Source organism: Pleurodeles waltl, chromosome 9 (assembly GCF_031143425.1).
Source record: "Pleurodeles waltl isolate 20211129_DDA chromosome 9, aPleWal1.hap1.20221129, whole genome shotgun sequence".
NCBI lineage: Eukaryota > Metazoa > Chordata > Amphibia > Caudata > Salamandridae > Pleurodeles > Pleurodeles waltl.
Window position 1 is genome coordinate 1,160,752,839 of NC_090448.1, and position 14,947 is coordinate 1,160,767,785.

Below are 14,947 nucleotides of genomic sequence, written 5' to 3' on the forward strand. Positions count from 1 at the left end.
TAGTAATACACAAAGAGAAACTGCCCGTGATGCCTGGTCATATGAACCAGGAAACAGTCCCGCAGCCACCATATAGTTAGGGCAATAACATTCCAACTTTCTAAAAGTGCCATTTTCAGAATTGTGACTTAAAATCCAACTTTACCACTAAAGAGGGTTTAAAATTAAAAAAAATGTATACACTAAACCCGACATTCCTACTTGCTCCCATTTGAAAGATACTGCTTATTAAATGTAAAAAGGTAATTCAATGTCATCCTCTAGGAGAGGCATGCTTTTCAGTAGTGAAAAACAAATTTCGAGATTTTCACTAGCAGGACATGTAAAAGTTAAATGTACATGTCCAACGTTTAAGGTGCACTGCACCCTGCCCTAGGGAATGTTTAGGGTGTTCCATAGGGGTGACGTATCTATTAAAAAATACATTTTAGGTCTGGCAAAAGGTTCAGCTTACCAGGTCGAAATGAAAGTTAAAAACTGCACACCCAGGCTACCATTGCAGGCCTGAGCCATGTTGGAAACACTACTTAAGTGTGTGGCACACTATGTTCTGCAGGCCCACTAATAGCATTTAATCTACAAGCCCTGGGTACAGGTAGTACCACTTTGCTAGCTCTTACAGGTATGTTAAAGGTGGCAACTGGGTGTAAGCTAATGTTACCTTGTTTTAAGGAGTGAGCACACATACATTAGTACTGGTCATCAGTGGTAAAGATCACAGAGAGCTAAGACCAACTAAAACGACAACAGCAAAACATGGAGTAGCAAGGCAGAATGTTTGGGGTAAGACCAACCTAAGGCGGACAGGTCTAATGGTCTCCATGCCAAGTGTTGTATCTGTCTGCCGCAGCTACTATCCCCCCAGTTCTCAGAGCCCATGTCTCCATGTCCCAGTTACAGTGTCTCTTTGTTCCAGAGCCATCATGGCCCAGTGCTGTTCTCTCTGCCCCAGTGCCCACTGTGTGCAGTACACCTCTCCTCCACATTGGGCCAGGGGCCCCTCCCTTACACACTGGTAATGAGTAAAGTGCATTTGCTCCCTCCCTCCCAGCTGGACCAGAGGAGCCATCTGTGGATCTCCTGCAGGTTACAGATGAGAGTTGTCTAATGGAACAAGGTAAGTGATCTCTATTTAATAACAGCCCACTCTGCTCCAGCCAGCTGATGCCCAGGATAGATAATGTTTACAGCGCTCTTGTGCCCTATTCTACAGTCTAAGTAGACCAGGCGGCTCCAATCTTCAGAATGCCTGGGTACCTCCAGTCTACGTGTCAATATTTAAAATTAAAAGAGAGTTCAAGGAACGAAAGTAAAGTAAAAAAAAGTGACCAAAATAGAACAACATAAAAAGTTTGAACACAAAGGTCCTGGTTCACAAAACCTTTTCCTTAGGTTTTTGTATCTATTATAAAGTTTGGATGTGAGATGTAAGCAGTAGAAGCCCACTCTCTCTCTCCTAGAAACTCGCTACCCCTTCAATTGCACGGACTGCGTCCTTGTAGGACACGGTATAGCGCTGCGCTGCCTTTCGGCCCGGTTGGCGCTGTAAAACTACCACGTACACACAGGTCTGAATTCCCAGGTCTGATTCACGAAGTGTTTTCTGTAGGGGGTTGTGCATTATTTCAGGCTTAGGTAAGAATTACGAATGTGTCTCTAAGAGTTTGACAAAAAGCTTTAGGAATCATAAAAGTATTTGTTTGGTGAGTAATCGTGCCTTACACCTGAAAATATGTAAGTCAGACCATAAACCTGGTGTAAGACTCATTACTCGCAGATACAGCTTTGAGGATCAAGCCTGGATATCCAAGTGTAATTGACATCCACACAGTAAGCAGACACATTTAATCATAGAATAAGCTGGTAAGCTTCGGGCTATGGAGCAGGACTCTGATTTTTTGTTGTAAGTGAATTTTGGAACAAAAAAGCTTTGTGCGAAACTTCTCTTGCGGTGTTTTCCCCTCAAGCTTCTCTAGTTGGCGAATGGGATTCCACACCCGGTGGTTGGAGAGGGCAGTGATGTCTGCCAGCTGTTCCGAAACCATCAATTGGAAGTAAAGGCAATTGGTATATTACAAGTGCAAATCAATCCTGCACAGTGACCTGAAGATGGGCTGCATCAGGACCAACCCGCTTGTCCCTTTGTGTTGTGGTTTCCAACTGGTCTCTTGTTAAAGTCAAACCTCCAGACTACCCCTTCACCAAGCACACTGGCCTGTATTATGGAGAACAAGTCACCTACAAACCTCCAGACTACCCCTTCACCAAGCACACTGGCCTGTATTATGGAGAACAAGTCACCTACAAACCTCCAGACTACCCCTTCACCAAGCACACTGGCCTGTATTATGGAGAACAAGTCACCTACAAACCTCCAGACTACCCCTTCACCAAGCACACTGGCCTGTATTATGGAGAACAAGTCACCTAGCTGCTCTGCCCTACCCCAATGGGAAAGGGAAGGAATGCACCGCATTTATCAAATACCGCACATCCCTGCCCTATCCCCCTGCGCCGGCGCACAATTTGCTGTCTAGCGTCAATGCAGGCACCCTTGCACCATGGTGCAGTGGTGTCTGTGTTGCATGCAAGAGTGTTTTGGTGCAGGAAGGGGCATTTTCCTGCACATAAGCAATCCCGAGAGGCGTTTTCATCTTTCCATGCGTGCTGCAGAATGAAGCACACAGGGAAAGAGGAAAAGATGAGTAGTAATCAAAAAAAATTCTCCTCCTTACACCACCCCTTGGGAGGCGAAAGGTTTTGGCACCACCCAGGTTTACATCATTAAGTAAAGCTGGTGCAGTGTCAACATCCATGGGTGTTGCATGGGAAAACCCACTGCAACGCCCATGGGACGCCGCCTGACACAGAGTAAGGCAACGCAGCGGTTTACGCTGGCTTGTCTTACTCCATATCTATGAGGCCATTCAAATCCATGCAAAGTGGCTTTGCGCGGCCTCACAGACATGACTGAGAGAATTGTGCCGCTGGATCATCAAAAAAAGTGCGCTCGGGTGGCGTAAGCCTCTGGTATATATGCCCCATTGTTTTGGAACCTAACAACTATGGGCCTGATTATGACTTCGGCAAAGGGGATTACTCCGTCCCAAATGTGACGGATATCCCGCCCGCCGTATTACGAGTTCCATAGGATATAATGGACTCGTAATTCGGCGGGCGGGATATCCGCCACATTTGTGACGGATTAACCCCCTTCGCCGAAGTCGTAATCAAGCCCTATATGGAAAAGAGAGATAAAATGCAAATGCTATTAAAAGAAAGGGTTAACCAGACCAAATACCAACTCAGCAAAGAAAAGACCCTGACACAGTCAAAAAATAGAAACAAAAATAACAGTTCACATGGTTTTCTTTTCCAAATTCTATGTCAGGACTGGAGGCTCAGATTATGCTTCTCTTTTATTTACTTCAAACTTCAGCAGCGAGTCACACTAAAGTAAAACAAAACTACATTACCCAAGTGTCAATATACACACATCAGATGCCCCAATCACAGGAGAGTAACCGCTATAAGAGCATCATGCCCCCTATATTGTGTCCAATACTGTGTCCTCTTTCTTTGCTGCTTCACAGCCAGGTAAGTGCTCTTCATTATTATTGTTGTTTACTGTATTGCATTTCATATTTGACTTGTGCGCTGTTAGGATTTAATTGATATTTAATAGGGCCTGGGTGACGAATTCCGCTTCTCCGGCAGAGTTTGCAGAGTTTTCCCTGCTCCACACTCCGCGAGGAGTGCAAAGTTCTGAAAAACTCTGCAAAGTGACGAGGAGCGGAGTTTTTTCTCTCGTTTGCCAATGTTAAGTTGGTGAGCGCGAGAAATCACTAAGTTGGCGAGCGCGAGCAAGATTTCTGAAAGAGAGCGGTTGCGATAGGCCGTGATCGCTCGCAATGAGAAAGCTGCCGCTCGTGTTAAGGAAGCTGCAGCTCAAGTAGAAAATCTACTCTGGCAGCAAAAAGAAGTTATCGCCCTCTGGCTCGCCGTGTGATGCAGTTTGCACTCATTTTACAGCACGGGAGAAACTCTTGCCGAAAGTCAGTGCAAACAGCGCACCTTACCCAAACCCCGCCACTTGCGGAACTCCGCATAGTATGGCGGAGTTTTTTCAGTACTTCGCGGAGTCCTGTGTAGCAGGACTTTGCGAACTCCACCCAGGCCTAATATTTCATACACCCATGTAACGCTCGTAACATTTCAGATACGCATTTCCTTTTTTTCACATTGTTGATTGTGCGCCGCTTCAGGCTCAGCGAATCTTTTATCCCCAGTGACGCTAATCAGTGCACCTTATCATTTGCGTTTGAATTGTAAAAGCGGCAGGCTTTTTATTTGCTGCCCCTGTAACTTCTATGTGGAGTGAGAGCGGGGAATGAGTGCGCCTCGGCGCAGCCCTCTTTCTATGTTCTAGGTTCCGGTGTGCATGCGCGCGTGCTCACGAGACACCGGTAAAGATTATTGAGCGCTCATCGGCACCCTGAGCATCGCGTAGCAGGATCTTTCTGATTTTTTACATGAGTGTTTCCTGAATTACTCCCCTAACGCCCTGCCTGCAGAGAGCGCATGGTTGTATGTGCTGCACAGGCTCTACCTAGAGTGATTGTGGTTGTTGTTTACCGGGTAGCTCCCTCCACACTTGATTTTGGCCAGTTCCAGGGCCTGGCAGGGGCCTTCACTCCCCCTTATCTCGCTTGAATATTATTGGCATCTTCCTATCTATCAAGAGAATGGCTCACTGGGATCCATATGAAGCTGAGGGGGAATTTTTCCCTAATGGGAATATTAACCAGTTGGAAATGGACCTTGTTTAAGTTTTAGGTTGCAGAGAGCAACAATCAGTGACTGATGTCCTGGTCCAGGCTCTAGGACCCTTTACTGGACAACTACTACATTATGCACTCCATCAAGGATGGCTCTCAGATCGCCAGGCCCCCGGACCCGATTCTGCCTTTTCCAGCCAGGGACAATTCAAGGATAAGGCCCACTCTGATGCCCATGCGGAGGCTTTTGCCAAACTCCACCACAAGAGAGATAATGAACATGACTATAGCACTATCCCTTCAAGCTGGGTCCCCTACGTCTTCCTTATCTACCTTCAAACAAGACTCCGGCTCTCACCTGGATGATAGTGACAATTCAGACAAGCCGGGCCCAAGCAAGAAGAAATGAGTGGCTCCCCCCAAGCCTCCTCGCCTTCTCACTTTGGAACCCACTGAAATAATTCACACCAGGACTTCTAACCCTGTCCCCTGAGGTAGAAAAATACATACAATCTCACCTCTGCCTAGGTTTTGACAAGGAGGTTCACGCTCGCCTTCCAGCAGAATGTCCTTGACTGGACTTAGAAGGCAAAGTAGCTGATACTCCTGAGGTAGAGCCTACTATGGTCACATTCATGAAAAAGTTCACAAAAGACCCCAAGAAAGGCACAGATAGAGCATGGCGAAATTGCCAGGATAAACATCTAGACATGGTGGGACCCTTGACAAAGATCCTGGAATTAGCCTATGTAGGAGGCTGGCCTGGCTTGTAGTGGGTACCAAGGGGTACTTACACTTTGTACCAGGTCCAGTTATCCCTTATTAGTGTAGAAGAGGTGTCTAGCAGCTTAGGCTGATAGAAAAGGTAGCTTAGCAGAGCAGCTTAGGCTGAACTAGGAGACATGCAAAGCTCCTACTATACCACTGGTGTCATATGCACATATCATAACAAAACACAATACACAGATATACTAAAAATAAAGGTACTTTATTTTTATGACAATATGCCAAAAGTATCTCAGTGAGTACCCTCAGTATGAGGATAGCAAATATACACAAGATATATGTACACAATACCAAACATATGCAGTAATAGCAAAAGGAAGTAATGCAAGTAGTGTAAAATTACAATGTATTGCAATAGGAGCACATAGGCATAGGGGCAACACAAACCATATACTCCAAAAGCGGAATGCGAACCACGAATGGACCACAAACCTATGTGAGCTTGTAGAGGGTCGCTGGGACTGTAAGAAAACAGTGAGGGTTAGAAAAATAGCCCACCGCAAGACCCTGAAAAGTGGGTGCAAAGTGCACCTAAGTTCCCCAGAGAGCACAGAAGTCGTGATAGGGGAATTCTGCAAGAAAGAACAACACCAGCAATGCAACCAAAGTGGATTTCCGGACGAGAGTACCTGTGGAACAAGGGGACCAAGTCCAAGAGTCGCGACAAAGTCGAGATTGGGCAGATGCCCAGGAAATGCCAGCTGAGGGTGCAAAGAAGCTGCCACCGGATGGTAGAAGCTGTGGATTCTGCAACAACGAAGAGGGCTAGAAACTTCCCCTTTGGAGGATGGATGTCCCACGTCGTGTAGAAGCTTGCAGAGGTGTTCCCACGCAGAAAGACTGCAAACAAGCCTTGCTATCTGCAAGGGTCGCAGTTAGGGTTTTTGGATGCTGCTGTGGCCCAGGAGGGACCAGGATGTCGCCAATTGCGTGAGGAGACAGAGGGGGCAACCAGCAAGATAGGGAGCCCTCACAGAAGCAGGCAGCACCCGCAGAAGTGCCGGAACAGGCACTACAAAGAGGAGTGAACCGGAGTTCACCCAAAGTCACAAAAGGAGATCCCACGACGCCGGAGGACAACTCAGGAAGTTGTGCACCGCAGGTTAGAGTGTCGGGGACCCAGGCTTGGCTGTGCACAAAGGAAATCCTGGAAGAGTGCACAGGAGCCGGAGCAGCTGCAAATCGCACGGTACCCAGCAATGCAGTCTAGCGTGGGGAGGCAAGGACTTACCTCCACCAAACTTGGACTGAAGAGTCACTGGACTGTGGGAGTCACTTGGACAGAGTTGCTGAGTTCCAGGGACCACGCTCATCGTGCTGAGAGGGGACCCAGTGGACCAGTGAAGCAGTCTTTTGTTGTCTGCGGTTGCAGGGGGAAGATTCCGTCGACCCACGGGAGATTTCTTCGGAGCTTCTAGTGCAGAGAGGAGGCAGACTACCCCCACAGCATGCACCACCAGGAAAACAGTCGAGAAGGCGGCAGGATCAGCGTTACAAGGTTGCAGTAGTCGTCTTTGCTACTTTGTTGCGGTTTTGCAGAAGTCCTGAGCAGTCAGTGGTCGATTCCGTGGCAGAAGGTGAAGAGAGAGATGCAGAGGAACTCTGATGAGCTCTTGCATTCGTTATCTAAAGAATTCCCCAAAGCAGAGACCCTAAATAGCCAGAAAAGGAGGTTTGGCTACCTAGGAAGGAGGATAGGCTAGCAACACAGGAAAGAGCCTATCAGGAGGAGTCTCTGACGTCACCTGCTGGCACTAGCCACTCAGAGCAGTCCAGTGTGCCAGCAGCACCTCTGTTTCCAAGATGGCAGAGGTCTGGAGCACACTAGAGGAGCTCTGGGCACCTCCCAGGGGAGGTGCAGGGGAGTGGCCACTCCCCTTTCCTTTGTCCAGTTTTGCGCCAGAGCAGGGCTGGGGGATCCCTGAACCGGTGTAGACTGGCTTATGCAGAGATGGGCACCATCTGTACCCATCAAAGCATTTCCAGAGGCTGGGGGAGGCTACTCCTCCCCAGCCCTGACACCTTTTTCCAAAGGGAGAGGGTGTAACACCCTCTCTCTGAGGAAGTCCTTTGTTCTGCCTTCCTGGGCCAAGCCTGGCTGGACCCCAGGAGGTCAGAAACCTGTCTGAGGGGTTGGCAGCAGCAGCAGCTGCAGTGAAACCCCGGGAAAGGCAGTTTGGCAGTACCCGGGTCTGTGCTAGAGACTTGGGGGATCATGGAATTGTCTCCCCAATGCCAGGATGCCATTGGGGTGACAATTCCATGATCTTAGACATGTTACATGGCCATGTTCGGAGTTACCATTGTGACGCTGTACATAGGTAGTGACCTATGTACAGTGCACGTGTGTAATGGTGTCCCCGCACTCACAAAGTCCGGGGAATTTGCCCTGAACGATGTGGGGGCACCCACAGGTGCCAGGGTGCCCACACACTAAGGGGGTGATTCTGACCATGGCGGTAAAAACCACCAGGGCCCGGGTCCGCCGGAGCACCGCCAACAGGCTGACGGTGCTCCTTTGGGCATTCTGACCGCGGCGGTACAGGCGCGGCCAGAAACGGAAAGTCGGCGGTGTACCGCCGACTTTCCGCTGCCCATGGGAATCCTCCATGGCGGCGCAGCTTGCTGCGCCGCCATGGGGATTCCGACCCCCATACCGCCATCCTGTTCCTGGCGGTTTCGGCCGCCAGGAACAGGATGGCGGTATGGGGTGTCGAGGGGCCCCCGTAAGAGAGCCCCACTTTGAATTTCAGTGTCTGCTTAGCAGACACTGAAATTCGCGACGGGTGCTACTGCACCCGTCGCACCCTTCCCACTCCGCCGGCTCCATTCGGAGCTGGCTTCCTCGTGGGAAGGTGTTTCCCGCTGGGCTGGCGTGCGGCCTTCTGGCGGTCGCCCGCCAGCCCAGCGGGAAACCCAGAATAACCGCGGCGGTCTTTTGACGGGGTCAGAATGACCCCCTAAGTAACTTAGCACCCAACCTTTACCAGGTAAAGGTTAGACATATAGGTGACTTATAAGTTACTTAAGTGCAGTGGTAAATGGCTGTGAAATAACGTGGACGTTATTTCACTCAGGCTGCAGTGGCAGGCCTGTGTAAGAATTGTCAGAGCTCCCTATGGGTGGCAAAAGAAATGCTGCAGCCCATAGGGATCTCCTGGAACCCCAATACCCTGGGTACCTCAGAACCATATACTAGGGAATTATAAGGGTGTTCCAGTATGCCAATGTAAATTGGTGAAGTTGGTCACTAGTCTGTTAGTGACAATTTAGAAAGCAGAGAGAGCATAACCACTGAGGTTCTGGTTAGCAGAGCCTCAGTGAGACAGTTAGGCATCACACAGGGAACACATACAGGGCACACTTATGAGCACTGGGGCCCTGGCTGGCAGGGTCCCAGTGACACATACACTAAAACAACATATATACAGTGAAATATGGGGGTAACATGCCAGGCAAGATGGTACTTTCCTACAGCCTATCACACCAAAGAATCTCAATCTCCTGTGGATACCAACCTATCGATACGCTGGGCACAGAGAGCGATTTGTCAGTTAGGGAACATCAACTGCGCCATTTCTATGGAATGTAGGAGATCCATCCTTATTCAGATCGACCCCAAACTTAACGATCTAGCCACCTCGGAAGCTGGGCTGGTGGCTGAAGAACTCCTACTTGGAGGACCTTTTCTTAAATAACTGACAACATTTTTTCTACCTATTCCACAATAGACAAACTTCAGCTTTCTCTTTAAAAAGTGTTCGAGAGGCCTTTTCCTCAGGGCCGGATGCTATGGAGGGCGAGTACCTGTCTGTGGTTTCTTTCAAAGTCCTCATCAAGGCTACTATTCTCAAGGTAGAGGTGGGTGGTATGGAGAATCTTCTGATGCCACTTTCTACCCCACGCGCCCCAAAGGAGGTCTTTCCCATTTCAGACGAGGCTTCCGTCATGGACAAGGAGCAAATCAAGACACACGGTATTCCGGTGAGCATAATTCCTTTTTAAGAAGTAAGTTTGGGGGGAAGAGTGGGTCTGTTCCTAGACAATTAGAGACAAGTTACTCAAGATCCTTGGGTTTTAGGAACCATTTAAGGTTTCAAACTTGAGTTTTATGGGAACCAGATTCAGAGGTCCCCTCCAAGACAAATGTATTTTTCTTAAGTAGGACTCTCTTTTATAGACTCAGAAATCCATTCTTTGCTAAACAAAGGAGCAGTATGTCTTTCTACTCCTCATACCAAAGGTTTCATCAGCCCTATATTACTTGTAGAAAAGAAAGGGGGTGATTACTGAACCTCAAAGAATTCAATGTCTGGATTTTATACAAACACTTCAAAATAGAGGGCATCCACATGCTCAGGGGCATTCTTCAAGAGGGTGACTTGATGGTCCGGCGCGACCTGAGGGATGCTTGTCTCTCTGTCTCCATTTTTCCCCCGCCTCAGCGATTCCTGCAAATCCATTGATTGGACCAATCCTGGAATTCTGCTCTCTCCTCTTCTTTCTATCCTCTGCCCCCTGGTATTTCACCAAACTGAAGAAACCAATGGTGCAGTCCATCAGAGTGAGAGGAGTCCATCTAATTGTATAGCTGGACGATCTGCTGGTAATGGCTCAAGATCCTCAGAACCTCTTATCATATCTCTCTTGGACAATCCAACTTCTTCAGGGTGTGGGCTTCATAGCCAAATCACAGAATTCCCTACTGACACCTTCTCAACAAATAGAATTCCTGAGTTTTCAGACAGTTCAGTCCGCTCCAAATTGATTCTTTCCTCTCAGAAAATTCACAACATCAAGAGTGAATTGAAGTCATCATTATCCAGATTGCATCACTGCTGGCATCTTCAATTCAGGCCATTTTTCTGGGTCCCCTCCACTACGGAGCTCTTTGGAGATTAAAACTTTGACATCTCTGAAAGTGTCTTTGTTACTCGGAACAGGTACCCCTCTCGGTAGAAGCCAGGACAGAGCTTCAGTGGTGGTTGAACCACATGGAGTCTTGGAATGGCAAGGCCATCTTAGGCACATCTCCAGAGATAGAGACAGAGTCCGATGCCAGGCATTGGGGCTGGGGAGCGAGGTACGGATCTCTCTCAACAGGGGGATGCTGGTCAGAAGCAGAGCTAGGTCTCCACATCAATTGCCTAGAACTTCTGGCAGGTTCCTATGCCATCAGGAGCCTTTCTCCCCAGAAACCAGATTGTTGCATATTACTGTGGATGGTTTGATATGTCAACAAGCTGGGAAGGCCAAAATTGCATCTCCTAGTGGAAATAGCCAAGGACTTTTGGCATCTTTGCCTCAGTCATTGCATCTCTATTCCAGCAGAGTATCTCCCAGGGAAGAAGAACCTGATAGTAGACTTTTATCTCTGGGACTCCAGTGGCTAGAAACTGCATTAGACGGTATTTTGGCAACTCCTCAAATGTTGGGGAGTGTCGAGGTGGACCTCTTTGCATTTCGCCTCAACCGTCAATTAGCCAAGTTTTTCAGTTGGCGCCAGACCCAGAAGTCCAGGCGATGGATGCATTTCTTCAGGACTGGACTCAGTTCCGGTGTTATACCTTTCCCTCATTGCTGATGATTTTGAGGGTCGTCAGAGATAATTCTTATAATGCTGCTTTGGAGGGCTCAACCTTGGTTCCCAGTAGCCCTATCCCTGGCCTTTGCTCCCCCGATTCTTCTCACTGTCCATCAGGATCTTCTCCTGGATCCAGACGGTCTCCCTCATCCTCTGAGACTATTGAGCCAGCTTTGCTTAATGGCTTGGATGGTTTCACAGAAAGAAGGAATTCCCCAGGCATTTCACAACACGCTGCTAATTTAATCAGACAAACATGGGCCAGAGGTACTCACAAACGCTATGTCTCTGCTTGGAAAAGATGGAGTAGTTGGTGCAACAAAAGGGGTGTCAATCCCAAGGGATAGAACTAGTGCTTGGTGATTACTTTCCTTTCAGAACTCGCCTCTTCAGGCCCCGCTTATGTGAACAATTTCAGATCAGCGATTTCTGCTGGACACCCCACTCCCGATAGATGGCAAACCGGTAGGTATCCGTATGTCCAGTCTTCCCAAACCTAAGTATCCTACTCTTTAAGCTGTTAATATTGCACCCAAATTCCTGGAACAATGGTCATCAAATAGATATTTGTCATGTAAACAACTCTCGGCCAAATTCACCATGTTATTATGTTTAATCTCATGCAAGGGGGTATCAGATGTTCATGCTTTAGACCTAGCTAACAGAATTGTTTCCCCAGAAGGTGTAACATTTTCAATTGCTCGTCGTACCAAATCTAATTCAAGGTCAGTAACTTATCCAATTTTCCCAGACAATCCTCAGTTATGTGTAGCTCAATGTTTGAAGGATTATGAGGCAATAACATGTGAGTTGCGTCAAGATGCAAGCAGTCAGTTACTTATTGCTTTGCAAAAACCTTTTAGACTGGTATCTGCCTCAACCTCAGCTAGATGGATGAGATGGCTGTTGGCAGAAGCTGGCATTGACACTTTGGTCTTTGAGCTCATTCCTCCAGATGTGCCCTGGCTTTGAAATCGTATTCCTTAGGTTCTAAGTTGGAAGACATATTGAAAGCTGCAGACTGGTCTTCCGGATCTACATTTACATTTTTTACTGTAAACCTATTGTTGATGTGGCATCAGTGGTGGTGAACAAGCATAATCAGAGCCTCAGGCCCTCACATAGAATAACACATTTTCTAGCTTACGTAACAAGAATTTTCAATTCTATTAAGGACATGGAGGTGAGGATTATCCCACCCTGACTTTGAATGTTTTGTAAATCTGAAGTTCTGAATGTAAATTTCTAACTATATTTTCTTATACCTATATAGTTGGATATCTTGTTTCCCACCCTAGTCTTATTTTATTAAACATTATAATGTAGCATTCCGGTTTTTACCCTTCAGGCTTTTATGATTAGTTGTCTCCTATTATAGGTAGTGACCAGAAAGAAGTCTTCACTCATGCTGGAGTTTCTAAGGAAAAGGAGTCCGTTTGACTACTTCCTTTGTCACGTTGGTTTGGCTCTTTGTCGTCCTGTTGATGACCCAGTTGAGTTTGAAGGTCTTCATGAAGGATAATTTGGAGGGTTCAGCTCCACGTTTGATCTTTCGAGCTGTTGGTGACTACTCCTGATTTGATCGACATTTTCGGCACTTATGAGACTTTATTCACAACAAAAGAGGATATAATATGGGGGCATGGTGCTTTTATAGAGGTTACTTTCCTGTGATTGGGACATACGGCGTGTGTACACAGGTAATGTACTGTAGTTTTACTTTATTGTGATTGGCTGCTGAAGTTTTTTAATAAAAAAAAGAGAAGCATCAACCTCGCCTCTGTGTCCTTAATAGAATTGAAAATTCTTGTAGCTTAAGCTAGAACATTTTTTATTTGTAGCTGAAAGAAGATTGATTAAAAAAAAACTATTTTGAGTCAATGGGAAATGCTGCCATTTGAACAGGAGTGCAAAGAATTATTCAAAGAACCTCTGCTATTCTCTTACCAAGGACGCAAAAATATAAAGATTATTGTTCCAAAAACTGAAAATCAGAAATGAAGAAAACAAACAGCAAGAAGTGCAGTCACTGCAGTTTTTTGATTAAAGGCAAACAAGCACTGTATCACTAAAGCACAAACAGATTGAAATTCAAACAGTATATGACACGTGGAACAAGCAACTGCATATATCCTTTAAAATGCCCTTGCAGCAACATTTATGTCAGAAGTATGGAGAGGAAAAGGAAGGTTAAGTTAGAACTTTAGGAACAAAAATACTAAGGAACTCATTTAGAGGGTGGTCGTTGACCTTGCAGGTCTGCTGGAGGATCTATCTCTACCTGGTCAGAGGACCACCTAGCCAAGTTTGAGAGGCCTGTGTGCTGGTGCACCAATGCACTTTGACCTGGATGAAGGGTGAGTGGGCTGCCATGTTTTTACATGTGTTTCAGGCAGGCGACTGCCCATGCTTAATATAGATAAAACTCATTATTCTTGCAAGAAGTATATGTATTACACATGGGGAAAGGTGGACAATTTCACCCACGGTGTCTTTTCACAAACATATAACAAGACTACTCAGAAGTTAGTGAAGAGGGGGACTATTTCCGGGAGGTGACAGGTTTGTGTGGCCATGTGGTTTAAGATCAAAGTTAATATGTTTAGCACATGTTAGTCATTTAGGGCCAACAGTGCAGCTTAGGTTCAGGCTATATTTAGTGTGACCTGGATGCTAATGTCAAGTTGATGGTGGGTGGTTTTATGAAATGCCACTGTAGTGATAAGTGTTATCAAAGTACAAGCCCACCACTGTGTCCAGTTACTGTTGCATCTAGTGCATGGCTAATATTTGCCATTCATTCTTCTGATCTACTTTGGGAGGTTGGTAATGCATCGTAAATATGCCATGGTTTGAAAATCATTGTTTGAAGTGGGAGGAAATGTCTCTGTGACTCCACTGGATGCCCAGGTTATTGCTTTTTTGGCTCAGGAAGATTTTCTTCTAGAGTTAGTGTACGACAATGAGGTTATTTCACCTCATACAAAATGAAATATTTTATGAAATTATGGGGTATTCACGACTGTAGATATGTGTTACATCATCCTCAAGGAAATAGTTTGGTAGAGTGTATGATCAAGGTCCTTATAGAATTCAAAGGGTTGTTGGGTGTTGGAATTGGCACGGGCCATGCTGTGCATGCATTACATCATGTCTCATTCGACAGCAACGATTCTCCTTCCCAGCTGTTACAACATAGGCAGGCTTCATGGGATATATGTATGAAGAGGGGGGAAGAGTTCAGTAGACCACATGTGTATGTGGTGCATGGTAAAATTGTAAAAAATCAATGGGAGAAAAACAACTTGTGACTAAAAGGCATAACAATGCTATGAAAGGTCTTAGACAGTCCAGGAGATTTGAACATGTGACATGCTACAATTAAAATATCATTTTGACCTGTGTTTGAGGGCATGCCCAAGCTCAAGCAGAGGTGGAGTGAAAATGTATGCAGGTGGACAGGGGTTGGAATGTCAGGGTTATTGGTAGGTCTGTCTTTGAGGTTCTGAGGAAGTGGAAAGAGATAATCAGAAAACAAATGATCAGAAAACTAATGGCATAGCTAGATGTTGGAGCAGCAGGTGGGTACGTGACGCTTCTCGAAGCAGAAGTATTATGTTCTAGGATCAGTGTTGAAGGGTCTTTTCATCCATGTTTTGCTTGTTTATGCTGTTTTTCATTGTTTTATTGAAGAAGGTAAGATGTGCACAACAGACAAAGGGCATGTAACATGCCTAAGAGATGAATGGTAAAATGGCAAATGCCCTCCTGTATACAACTTAGACACAGACCGACAGTG